This window comes from Ranitomeya variabilis, chromosome 2, assembly GCF_051348905.1.
Source record: "Ranitomeya variabilis isolate aRanVar5 chromosome 2, aRanVar5.hap1, whole genome shotgun sequence".
NCBI classification, from domain to species: domain Eukaryota; kingdom Metazoa; phylum Chordata; class Amphibia; order Anura; family Dendrobatidae; genus Ranitomeya; species Ranitomeya variabilis.
In genome coordinates this window covers 930,102,148-930,110,957 of record NC_135233.1, presented here as the reverse complement: position 1 = coordinate 930,110,957, position 8,810 = coordinate 930,102,148, and the positions used below count along the sequence as shown (strand labels likewise).

The window sequence follows — 8,810 nt, the reverse complement described above, 5'->3', positions numbered from 1 at the left end:
TTTTGTGTGATAAGCAGCATTTTTTATTGGTGCCATCTTGATAATGTTTTGTTAGATTTTTTGGGAGGCAAAATTAACAAAAAAAATTTAATTTTGAAAAATTTAATTTTGGGTGTTGGCACCCTTGAAATTGTTTGGAAAATAAAGTAATGACATTACACGTTTTGTTATATACATGCTTATTTCCTTTGGGTGTATTGGAATAACACAACAAAACTGAGAAAGAAAGGCAAATTGGACATAATTTCACACACAACCTCAAAAATGGGCAGACAAAATTGATGGCACCCTCAACTTACCATAATATTTGTCTCCATCTTCAGCAATGACTATTGCCCTAACCAATATGGATAACTAAAAGGTTCTGTACGGCCACAGTACTGTAACCAGTTGTAGCAACTCTGCTGGATGACAGCCCATGTTATGTACATCAGAAATCTGCAGATCAAACAAATCAGCTGCTAAACCTTGAAAGGTCTCTGTACCATGAAGCCAAGGATTACAGAAACTGTGTGATGGATCATAATTCTCCTCTTTCTGAAAAGGGACCTCTACTGGGGGATCCCATGCATGAAGTGATCGCCTCCAGAGTTTAATCTGCATATCCCAAGACCTCTGACTGTACTTCTTATATTTGTTGGGGCTGCAAGGATGAATTCCCGGTATCCTTTGAGATCTGGGAACTTCTTGTCGATAACACCGGTAACCAATTGTGTTTTTGCCATAATCTGTTTGTTTCTGCCGCCTCTAAGAAGAATGTCATCCATCTCAAGCTTTCCAGAATGTTGTGTTGGGGAGCTTAATACATTCTTTTTTAACTCCAACAAATCCAGTTCAGTGTCAACCCCAATACTGACCCTCTCTGGCACACTTTCCTCAGAGATAGACTTTGGACAATCTGGGAAAGTCAGCCTTCTGATATCAGCAATATATGAACGTTGATGACCTTTTGACAGCACACTTGGAGCACTGAGGATGTGGGATTTCAATGGTAACCCTAAAATTGTCTTCCATGGAAGTGAATTTATGTATTAACATCCAGGGTTCAGGAAGATGAGCCTTGGAAAGCCCATGGAGTGGAGGGTCATTGCAGGCCAATGACGGCATATATACTCCCAGCTGAGGATCTAGCCGCTGCATGGCTCAATAAACAGCTGATCATAATATTTGGTTGCACACCCTTTGGAATAAATAACTGCAATTAACCACTTTCTATAACAATCAACAAGCTTCTTACATCTCTCAACTGGAAATTTGGACCACTCTTCTTTTGGAAACTGCTCCAGGTCTCTCCTATTTGAAGGGTGCCTTCTCCCAACAGAAATGTTAAGATCTCTCCACAGGTGTTCAATAGGATTTAGATCCAGGCTCATTTCTGGCCACTTCAGAACTCTCAAGTGCTTTGTTTCCATCCATTTCTGGCTGCTCCTTGAAGTATGTTTGGTGTCCTTGTCCTGCTGAAAGACCCATGACCTAGGATACAAGCCCATGTTTCTAATACTGGGCACTACATTGAGACCCCAAATAATTCGGTAATCTTAAGATTTCATTATGTCTTACACACAGTCAAGACACCTAGTGCCAGAGGCAGCAAAACAGCCAAAAACATCTTTGAATCACCACCATATTTGACTGTACTTACTGTGTTCCTTTCTTTGTAGGCCTCATTCCATTTTCAGTAAACAGCAGAATGATATGCTTTATCAAAAAGCTCTATCTTGGTCTCATCTGTCCAAAATACTCTTTCCCAAAAGAATTTTGGATTACTCACATACATATTGGCAAACTACAGTCTAGCATTTTTATGTCTGTCAGTAGTGCAGTCCTCTTGGGTCTCCTGCTATAGCATTTAATTTCATTCAACTGTCAACAGACAGTTCACGCTGACTCTGATGCCCCCTGAGACTATGGGACAAATTGGATTTCTTTGGAATGTGATTGGGACTGGTTATCCACCATCTAAACTGTCCTGCGTTGAAGAAAAATAGAAGAAAAAGTAATGGTTTCCAGCTCCAGTTGAAATCAAGTCCTTTTTTTGAAGCATATTTAAAACCACAGAATCATGGTGATAAGGAGGATAAAAACAAGAAGACATTTGATGAACTGGTGCAACATGTTTCAGAAGTGTCTCCGGCGTCCTTTTTCAAAGCTACTGAGTTACAAATGAATAAACATTATATACCCATATAATTAGTTTCCGGTGATTAGGGTGGCTCTCTGCTTCCCAAGATGTAGGAGGAAGTGTCAATACAAAACTGCAAACATAGTAATAACAAGGCAAATAGGAATGGCATATCCCAATTGCCCCTTTCAAAATCAAGAACAGATAACAATGTTAGATGTATAAATTATATGTATAAAAGAAGAAAAACACAAACAGAAATCCATGAATAATGACACATGACGTCTTTACACATATTCAGACCATCTGGAACACACATGCCCAGGTTATACAACCAAAATACTTCCCTGGTGTCTTCTGTGGTTACCCTTCTCTCTGATTTTTTTACTTTTTCAATACCGAAAACTTGCAAAGATGTGGTCTGCTTATTATGGACTGTCTGAAATGTTGAGATGCATGAGAAATATTGCGATAAGTGACATTATTGCTAAACATATTTTATATGTTCTGAAATTCGGACCTTCAATTTGCGTGCAGTACAGCCAACCTATATTTTATTACAAGCAAAGCAATTTATAATGTACCGCATATACTCGAGTATAAGCCGACCCCCCTAATTTTGCAACAAAAAACTGGGAAAACTTATTGATTCGAGTATAAGCCTAGGGTGGAAAATGCAGCAGCTACTGGTAAATTTCAAAAGTAAAAATAGATATCAATAAAAGTAAAATTAATTGTGACATCAGTAGGTTAAGTGTTTTTGAATATCCATATTGAATCAGGAGCCCCATATAATGCTCCATACAGTTCTTTATGGCTCCATAGATGCCCCATATAATGCTCCATGCAGTTATGGCCCCATAGATGCTCCATATAATGCTCCATGCAGTTCTTTATGGCCCCATAGATGCCCCATATAATGCTCCATGCAGTTATGGCCCCATAGATGCCCCATATAATGCTCCATGCAGTTCTTTATACGTCATCGCGCCCTCTGACCTGCACAGTCACAGCAGAGGACGGGAAGACGGAGCGGCGCCCGGAAGAGGGAACGTGGACAGGTGAATATGAAATACTCACCTGCTCCTGGCACTCCTGACGCTGTCCCTGCCTGTCCCATAGTACCGCAGCTTCTTCCTGTAATGAGCAGTCACTGGTACCGCTCATTACAGTAATGAATGTGCGGCTCCGCCCCTATGGGAGTGGAGTCCATATTCATTACTTTAATGAGCGGTACCACGTGACCGCTGAATAGAGGAAGAGCTGCAGCGTGGGAGACCATGGGACAGGCTGGGACAGCGTTAGGTGCGCCGGGAGCAGGTGAGTATGCGACAGCCCTCTCTCCCCCTCACCTGCCGGCCATGACTCGAGTATAAGCCAAGGGGGGCACTTTCAGCCCAAAAATTTGGGCTGAAAATCTCGGCTTATACTCGAGTATATACGGTATATTACATTCTACTGGCTACTGCAATTAATATAATTTTTAATTTCATATTTACAAGTGCTGTCATGATTAAAAAAGTTTTTGTTACAAGTTCATGTGAATATGTTCTACATTTATTACCACCACACCTATAGAAACCCCTGTATGTTAGCTATTTTATCAGACCTGAGAGAAGAGGAAAATAACTTGGGGTCACAATATTACCAATTGTGTTTGCATGTTTGGCTACAATATCACATCTATTATCAAGAATGGAAGCTAGAATGGGGTCTTGAAATAATAATGACAAAAATGTAATAAAAATTGATTTGATGTGAGTAAATTATCTGCTATACTGAGTCGCAAGAACTGGTTTGTTGTCCCTGTTTTTAGTTTTTTTTGCCAAAAGGAGTTGTCTATTTTTGCTCTGGATGATATAAGATGCCCTTTCTACTGTCCAGGATGGATAACTCCTTTTAGATAGTCTGGCACTAGAATCTCTAATTTCCTTATTGAATGCATTTGATCACTACAATTCCTCTGAATTCTGCTAAAATCTCCAACTGGTATAGACCAGATTGTGTGTGGGAGATGGCCACTATGTGTATACAGAATAATGTTACCAGTATTGGACTTACAGGTATTGGCAGATACAGTGCCTTGTGAAAGTATTCCGCCTCCTGGAACTTTCCAACCTTCAAACATAAAGATACCAAATGTACATTTTTGGTGAAGAATCAACAACAAGTGGAACACAATTGTGAAGTTGAACGAAATGTGTTTTAAATTTTTGTGGAACTTCAAAAACTGAAAAGTGGGGCGTGCAATATTATTCGGCCCCTTTACTCTCAGTGCAGCAAACTCACTCCAGAAGTTCATTGTGGATCTCTGAATTTTCCAATGTTGTCCTAAATGCCTAATGATGATAAATATAATCCACCTATGTGTAATCAAGTCTCTGTATAAATGCACCTGCTCTGTGATAGTCTCAGGGTTCTGTTTGAAACACAGAGAGCATCATGAAGACCAAGGAACACAACAGGCAGGTCCATGATACTATAAAAAGGAGATGCACTGGCACTGAAAAAAAGTGTTGAAGCAAAAGTATAGCTTGTTTCCACGTTATTTTCGTGGGTGGATTTTTAGCTTGCGGGAGTCTAACAGCATTAGTAAGACCTGGGCGGTGCTATGCATGAATTGCAATAATCCGAAGAAAATGACCGTAGAGAAAAAGAAAATTGCAGCACTCACCCGTCAGTCTTCAATTCTTTAATGCAAAAAACAATCCATTAAAGGATGCGGCACAGAGACGGCTTGGGCTAGTGAGGGGAGCGGGAGTGTGCAGAGACGAGACAGACGACGGCCGTTTCACGCGATTGCGCTTCTGACATGTCCATTGACATGGACCCGTAGAAGCGCAATCGCGTGAAACGGCCGTCGTCTGTCTCGTCTCTGCACACTCCCGCTCCCCTCACTAGCCCAAGCCGTCTCTGTGCCGCATCCTTTAATGGATTGTTTTTTGCATTAAAGAATTGAAGACTGACGGGTGAGTGCTGCAAGGTCCATGATACTGTTGTGAAGTTTAAAGCCGGATTTGGATACAAAATGATTTCCAAAACTTTAAACATCCCAAGGAGAACTGTGTAAGTGATCATATTGAAATGGAAGGAGTATCATACCACTGCAAATCTACCAAGATCATCTCAAACAAGGAGAAGACTGATTCACACCTGAATGCCCTTAGGCTACGTTCACATTTGCGGTGTGCGCCGCAGCGTCGCCGCCGCAACGCACAGCGCAAATGTGAACACATGCACAACGCTGCTTTTTGCGCCGCATGCGTCCTTTTTTCCATTGAATTTGGACGCAGCAAAAATGCAACTTGCTGCGTCCTCCGCGCCCCGACGCGGGCGCCGCAGGGACGCATGCGGCGCAAAAAGCAAGTGCACCGCATGTCCATGCGCCCCCATGTTAAATATAGGGGCGCATGATGCATGCGGCGCCGCTGCGGCGCCCGACGCTGCGGCGCTAGCCGCAAATCTGAACGTAGCCTTAACTGGGGATATATTCACATGCAGGCATCTGCTAAAGACGCAGTCTGCTGCATTTCATCTTTTAACTTCCATCTTTTAAATTACATCTTTTTAATTATGAATTTGAATTAGACTGAATTGGACTGGAATTGACTGGAAGGTAACAGAACACCAAACCACTACAATGTTTCGGTTTCTTTTCTCATTCACCCCCATACTACTTTCCTTCTTGTAAGGAACTAGTCATTTCTTCCTCCATCCTCCCCAGCCATCTCACCTTATCCTCAGAACTGTTCCTCCACATACAATCCTTTTTCTCCAGACACACACGGCCACATCATGTCCTATCCAGCTCCCACCTTCTAACGCTCTGTCTGCTACTCCTCATTGCCGGTGATGTATCCCCAAATCCCGGCCCACCTCAACACATCCCCACGCTCATTTCTAACCCCCTACCTCGATCCTCCGCACGTTTTCCCAACCATGACAACCTCATACCCATACATCCAGCCCCCACTCCCCCGGTCCCCTTACCTGGAGCACTATGGAACGCACGCTCCGTCTGCAACAAACTGCCATTTATCCATGACCTCTTCATCACCAACAAACTCTCCTTCCTTGGCATCACGGAAACCTGGCTCACCCCCTCTGACTCAGCCTCTCCAGCTGCGCTTTCCTACGGCGGTCTCCACCTCTCTCACACCTCTCGCTCCACCAACAAACGTGGTGGAGGGGTTGGCTTGCTCCTGTCTGACACCTGCTCCTTCACTCCAATCCCGCTACCACCCTCCGCTACTCTTCCCTCATTTGAGGTGCACTTCATCCGCATCTATTCCCCCTCCAACCTCCAGCTGGCTGTTATCTACCGCCCCCCAGAACTAGCCATCTCCACCTTTCTCGACCACTTCACCACATGGCTACTTCATTTCCTCTCTGTTGACATCCCCACTATCATCATGGGTGATTTCAACATCCCGATTGACACCTCCACCTCAGCTGCCTCTAAACTTTTATCACTGACTGCCTCCTTTGGCCTCACTCAATGGTCCTCTGAGGCCACTCACAAAGATGGCCACACGCTGGACCTCGTCTTCACCCGCCTCTGCTCCCTTACTAATCTCACTAACTCACCCCTCCCCCTGTCTGACCACAACCTACTGACATTCTCTTCCCTCTCCTCTCCTAGTGTGCAACCCCCACTCCACGAACTCCCTCGCAGAAATCTCAAAGATCTCAACTTACAATCACTCTCTGAGTCCCTTCTCCCTCTTACCGACATAGCCTCCCTTCATGACACAAATGCTGCTGCTGCTTTTTATAACGCCACAATAACAGCAACACTCAATTCGGCCGCCCCGCTCATGCATAGCAAAACTCGTACAGTCAACAGGCAGCCCTGGCTGACCAGCCTGACTAAAGAACTGAGACGGGCTTCCAGGATCGCTGAGCGAAGATGGAAGCGATCCTGCTCTGCTGACCACTTCACCGCATACAAGCAGTCCCTCGCCAGCTTCAAGTCCGCGCTCACTGCCGCAAAACAAACTTACTTCTCATCTCTCATATCCTCCCTGTCTCACAACCCTAAACAGCTTTTCAACACTTTCAATTCTCTACTCCGTCCCCCTGCACCCCCTCCCTCCCCTCTCATTTCTGCTGAAGACTTTGCCTCTTTCTTTAAACAGAAGATCGATACGATCAGAGAAAGCTTTGGCCCACAGCGCCCACTGCCCCTCTTAGCTGCTCACCCCTGCTCCTCCAAAACCAGCTTCTCCACCATGACAGAAGATCAGCTCTCCACCCTCCTGTCGAGATCACACCTCACCACCTGCACGCTCGACCCGCTCCCATCTCACCTCATCCCTAACCTTTCCACGGTCTTCAACCCAACCCTAACGCACCTCTTCAACCTCTCACTCACAACAGGTGTCTTCCCCTCATCCTTCAAACATGCCAAGATCACACCCATCCTCAAAAAGCCCTCCCTCGACCCATCCTCTGTGTCTAGCTATCGCCCGATATCTCTTCTTCCTTATGCCTCCAAATTGCTGGAGCAACACATCCATCTTGAACTGTCCTCTCACCTCTCCTCCTGCTCCCTCTTTGATCGATTACAATCTGGCTTCCGTTCCCATCACTCAACTGAAACTGCCCTAACTAAAGTCACCAATGACCTACTAACTGCCAGGAACAAACGACACTACTCTGTCCTCCTTCTCCTGGACCTGTCTTCTGCCTTTGACACTGTGGACCACTCCCTTCTGCTACAAATCCTCTCATCTCTTAGCATCACAGACTTGGCCCTTTCCTGGATCTCATCATATCTGACAGATCGGACATTCAGTGTCTCCCTCCGCCACACCACCTCCTCACCTCGCCCCTTGTCAGTCGGTGTTCCTCAAGGCTCTGTTCTAGGACCCATACTCTTCTCCATCTACACCTTCGGTCTGGGACAGCTCATAGAATCCCACGGTATGCAGTACCATCTCTATGCTGATGACACGCAGATCTACCTATCCGGACCTGACCTCACCTCCTTACTTACCAAAATCCCGCACTGTCTGTCTGCTATTTCAGCCTTCTTTTCTGCTCGCTTTCTACAACTGAACATGGACAAAACAGAATTCATCATCTTTCCCCCATCTCACTCTACCCCTCCACCAGACCTATCCATCAATGTCAATGGCTGCTCACTTTCCCCAGTCCCACACGCCCGGTGCCTCGGGGTGATCCTCGACTCTGCCCTCTCTTTCAAGCCACATATCCAAGCCCTTGCCTCCTCCTGCCGCCTCAAACTCAAAAACATTTCCCGGATCCGCGCATTCCTTGACCGTGACACCACAAAAACACTAGTGCATGCCCTTATCATCTCCCGCCTCGACTACTGCAACCTCCTACTCTCTGGACTCCCCTCTAGCACTCTGGCACCACTCCAATCCATCCTACACTCTGCTGCTCGACTAATCTACCTGTCTCCCCGCTATTCCCCAGCCTCTCCCCTATGCCAAGCCCTTCACTGGCTTCCTATTGCCCATAGACTCCAGTTCAAAACCCTCACAATGACCTACAAAGCCATCCACAACCTATCTCCTCCATACATCTGTGACATGATCTCCCGGTACCTACCAACACGCAACCTCCGATCCTCTCAAGACCTCCTTCTCTACTCCCCTCTCATCTCTTCTTCCCACAACCGCATCCAAGACTTCTCCCGTGCTTCCCCCATACTCTGGAA

General features: G+C 45.4%; 1 pseudogene; it reads right to left on the bottom strand.

Annotated features, from left to right (window-relative positions):
- Window positions 1–329: 329 nt before the first annotated feature.
- On the bottom strand, window positions 330–1,137 carry LOC143804000 (oocyte-specific histone RNA stem-loop-binding protein 2 pseudogene; annotated as a pseudogene).
- Window positions 1,138–8,810: the final 7,673 nt, after the last annotated feature.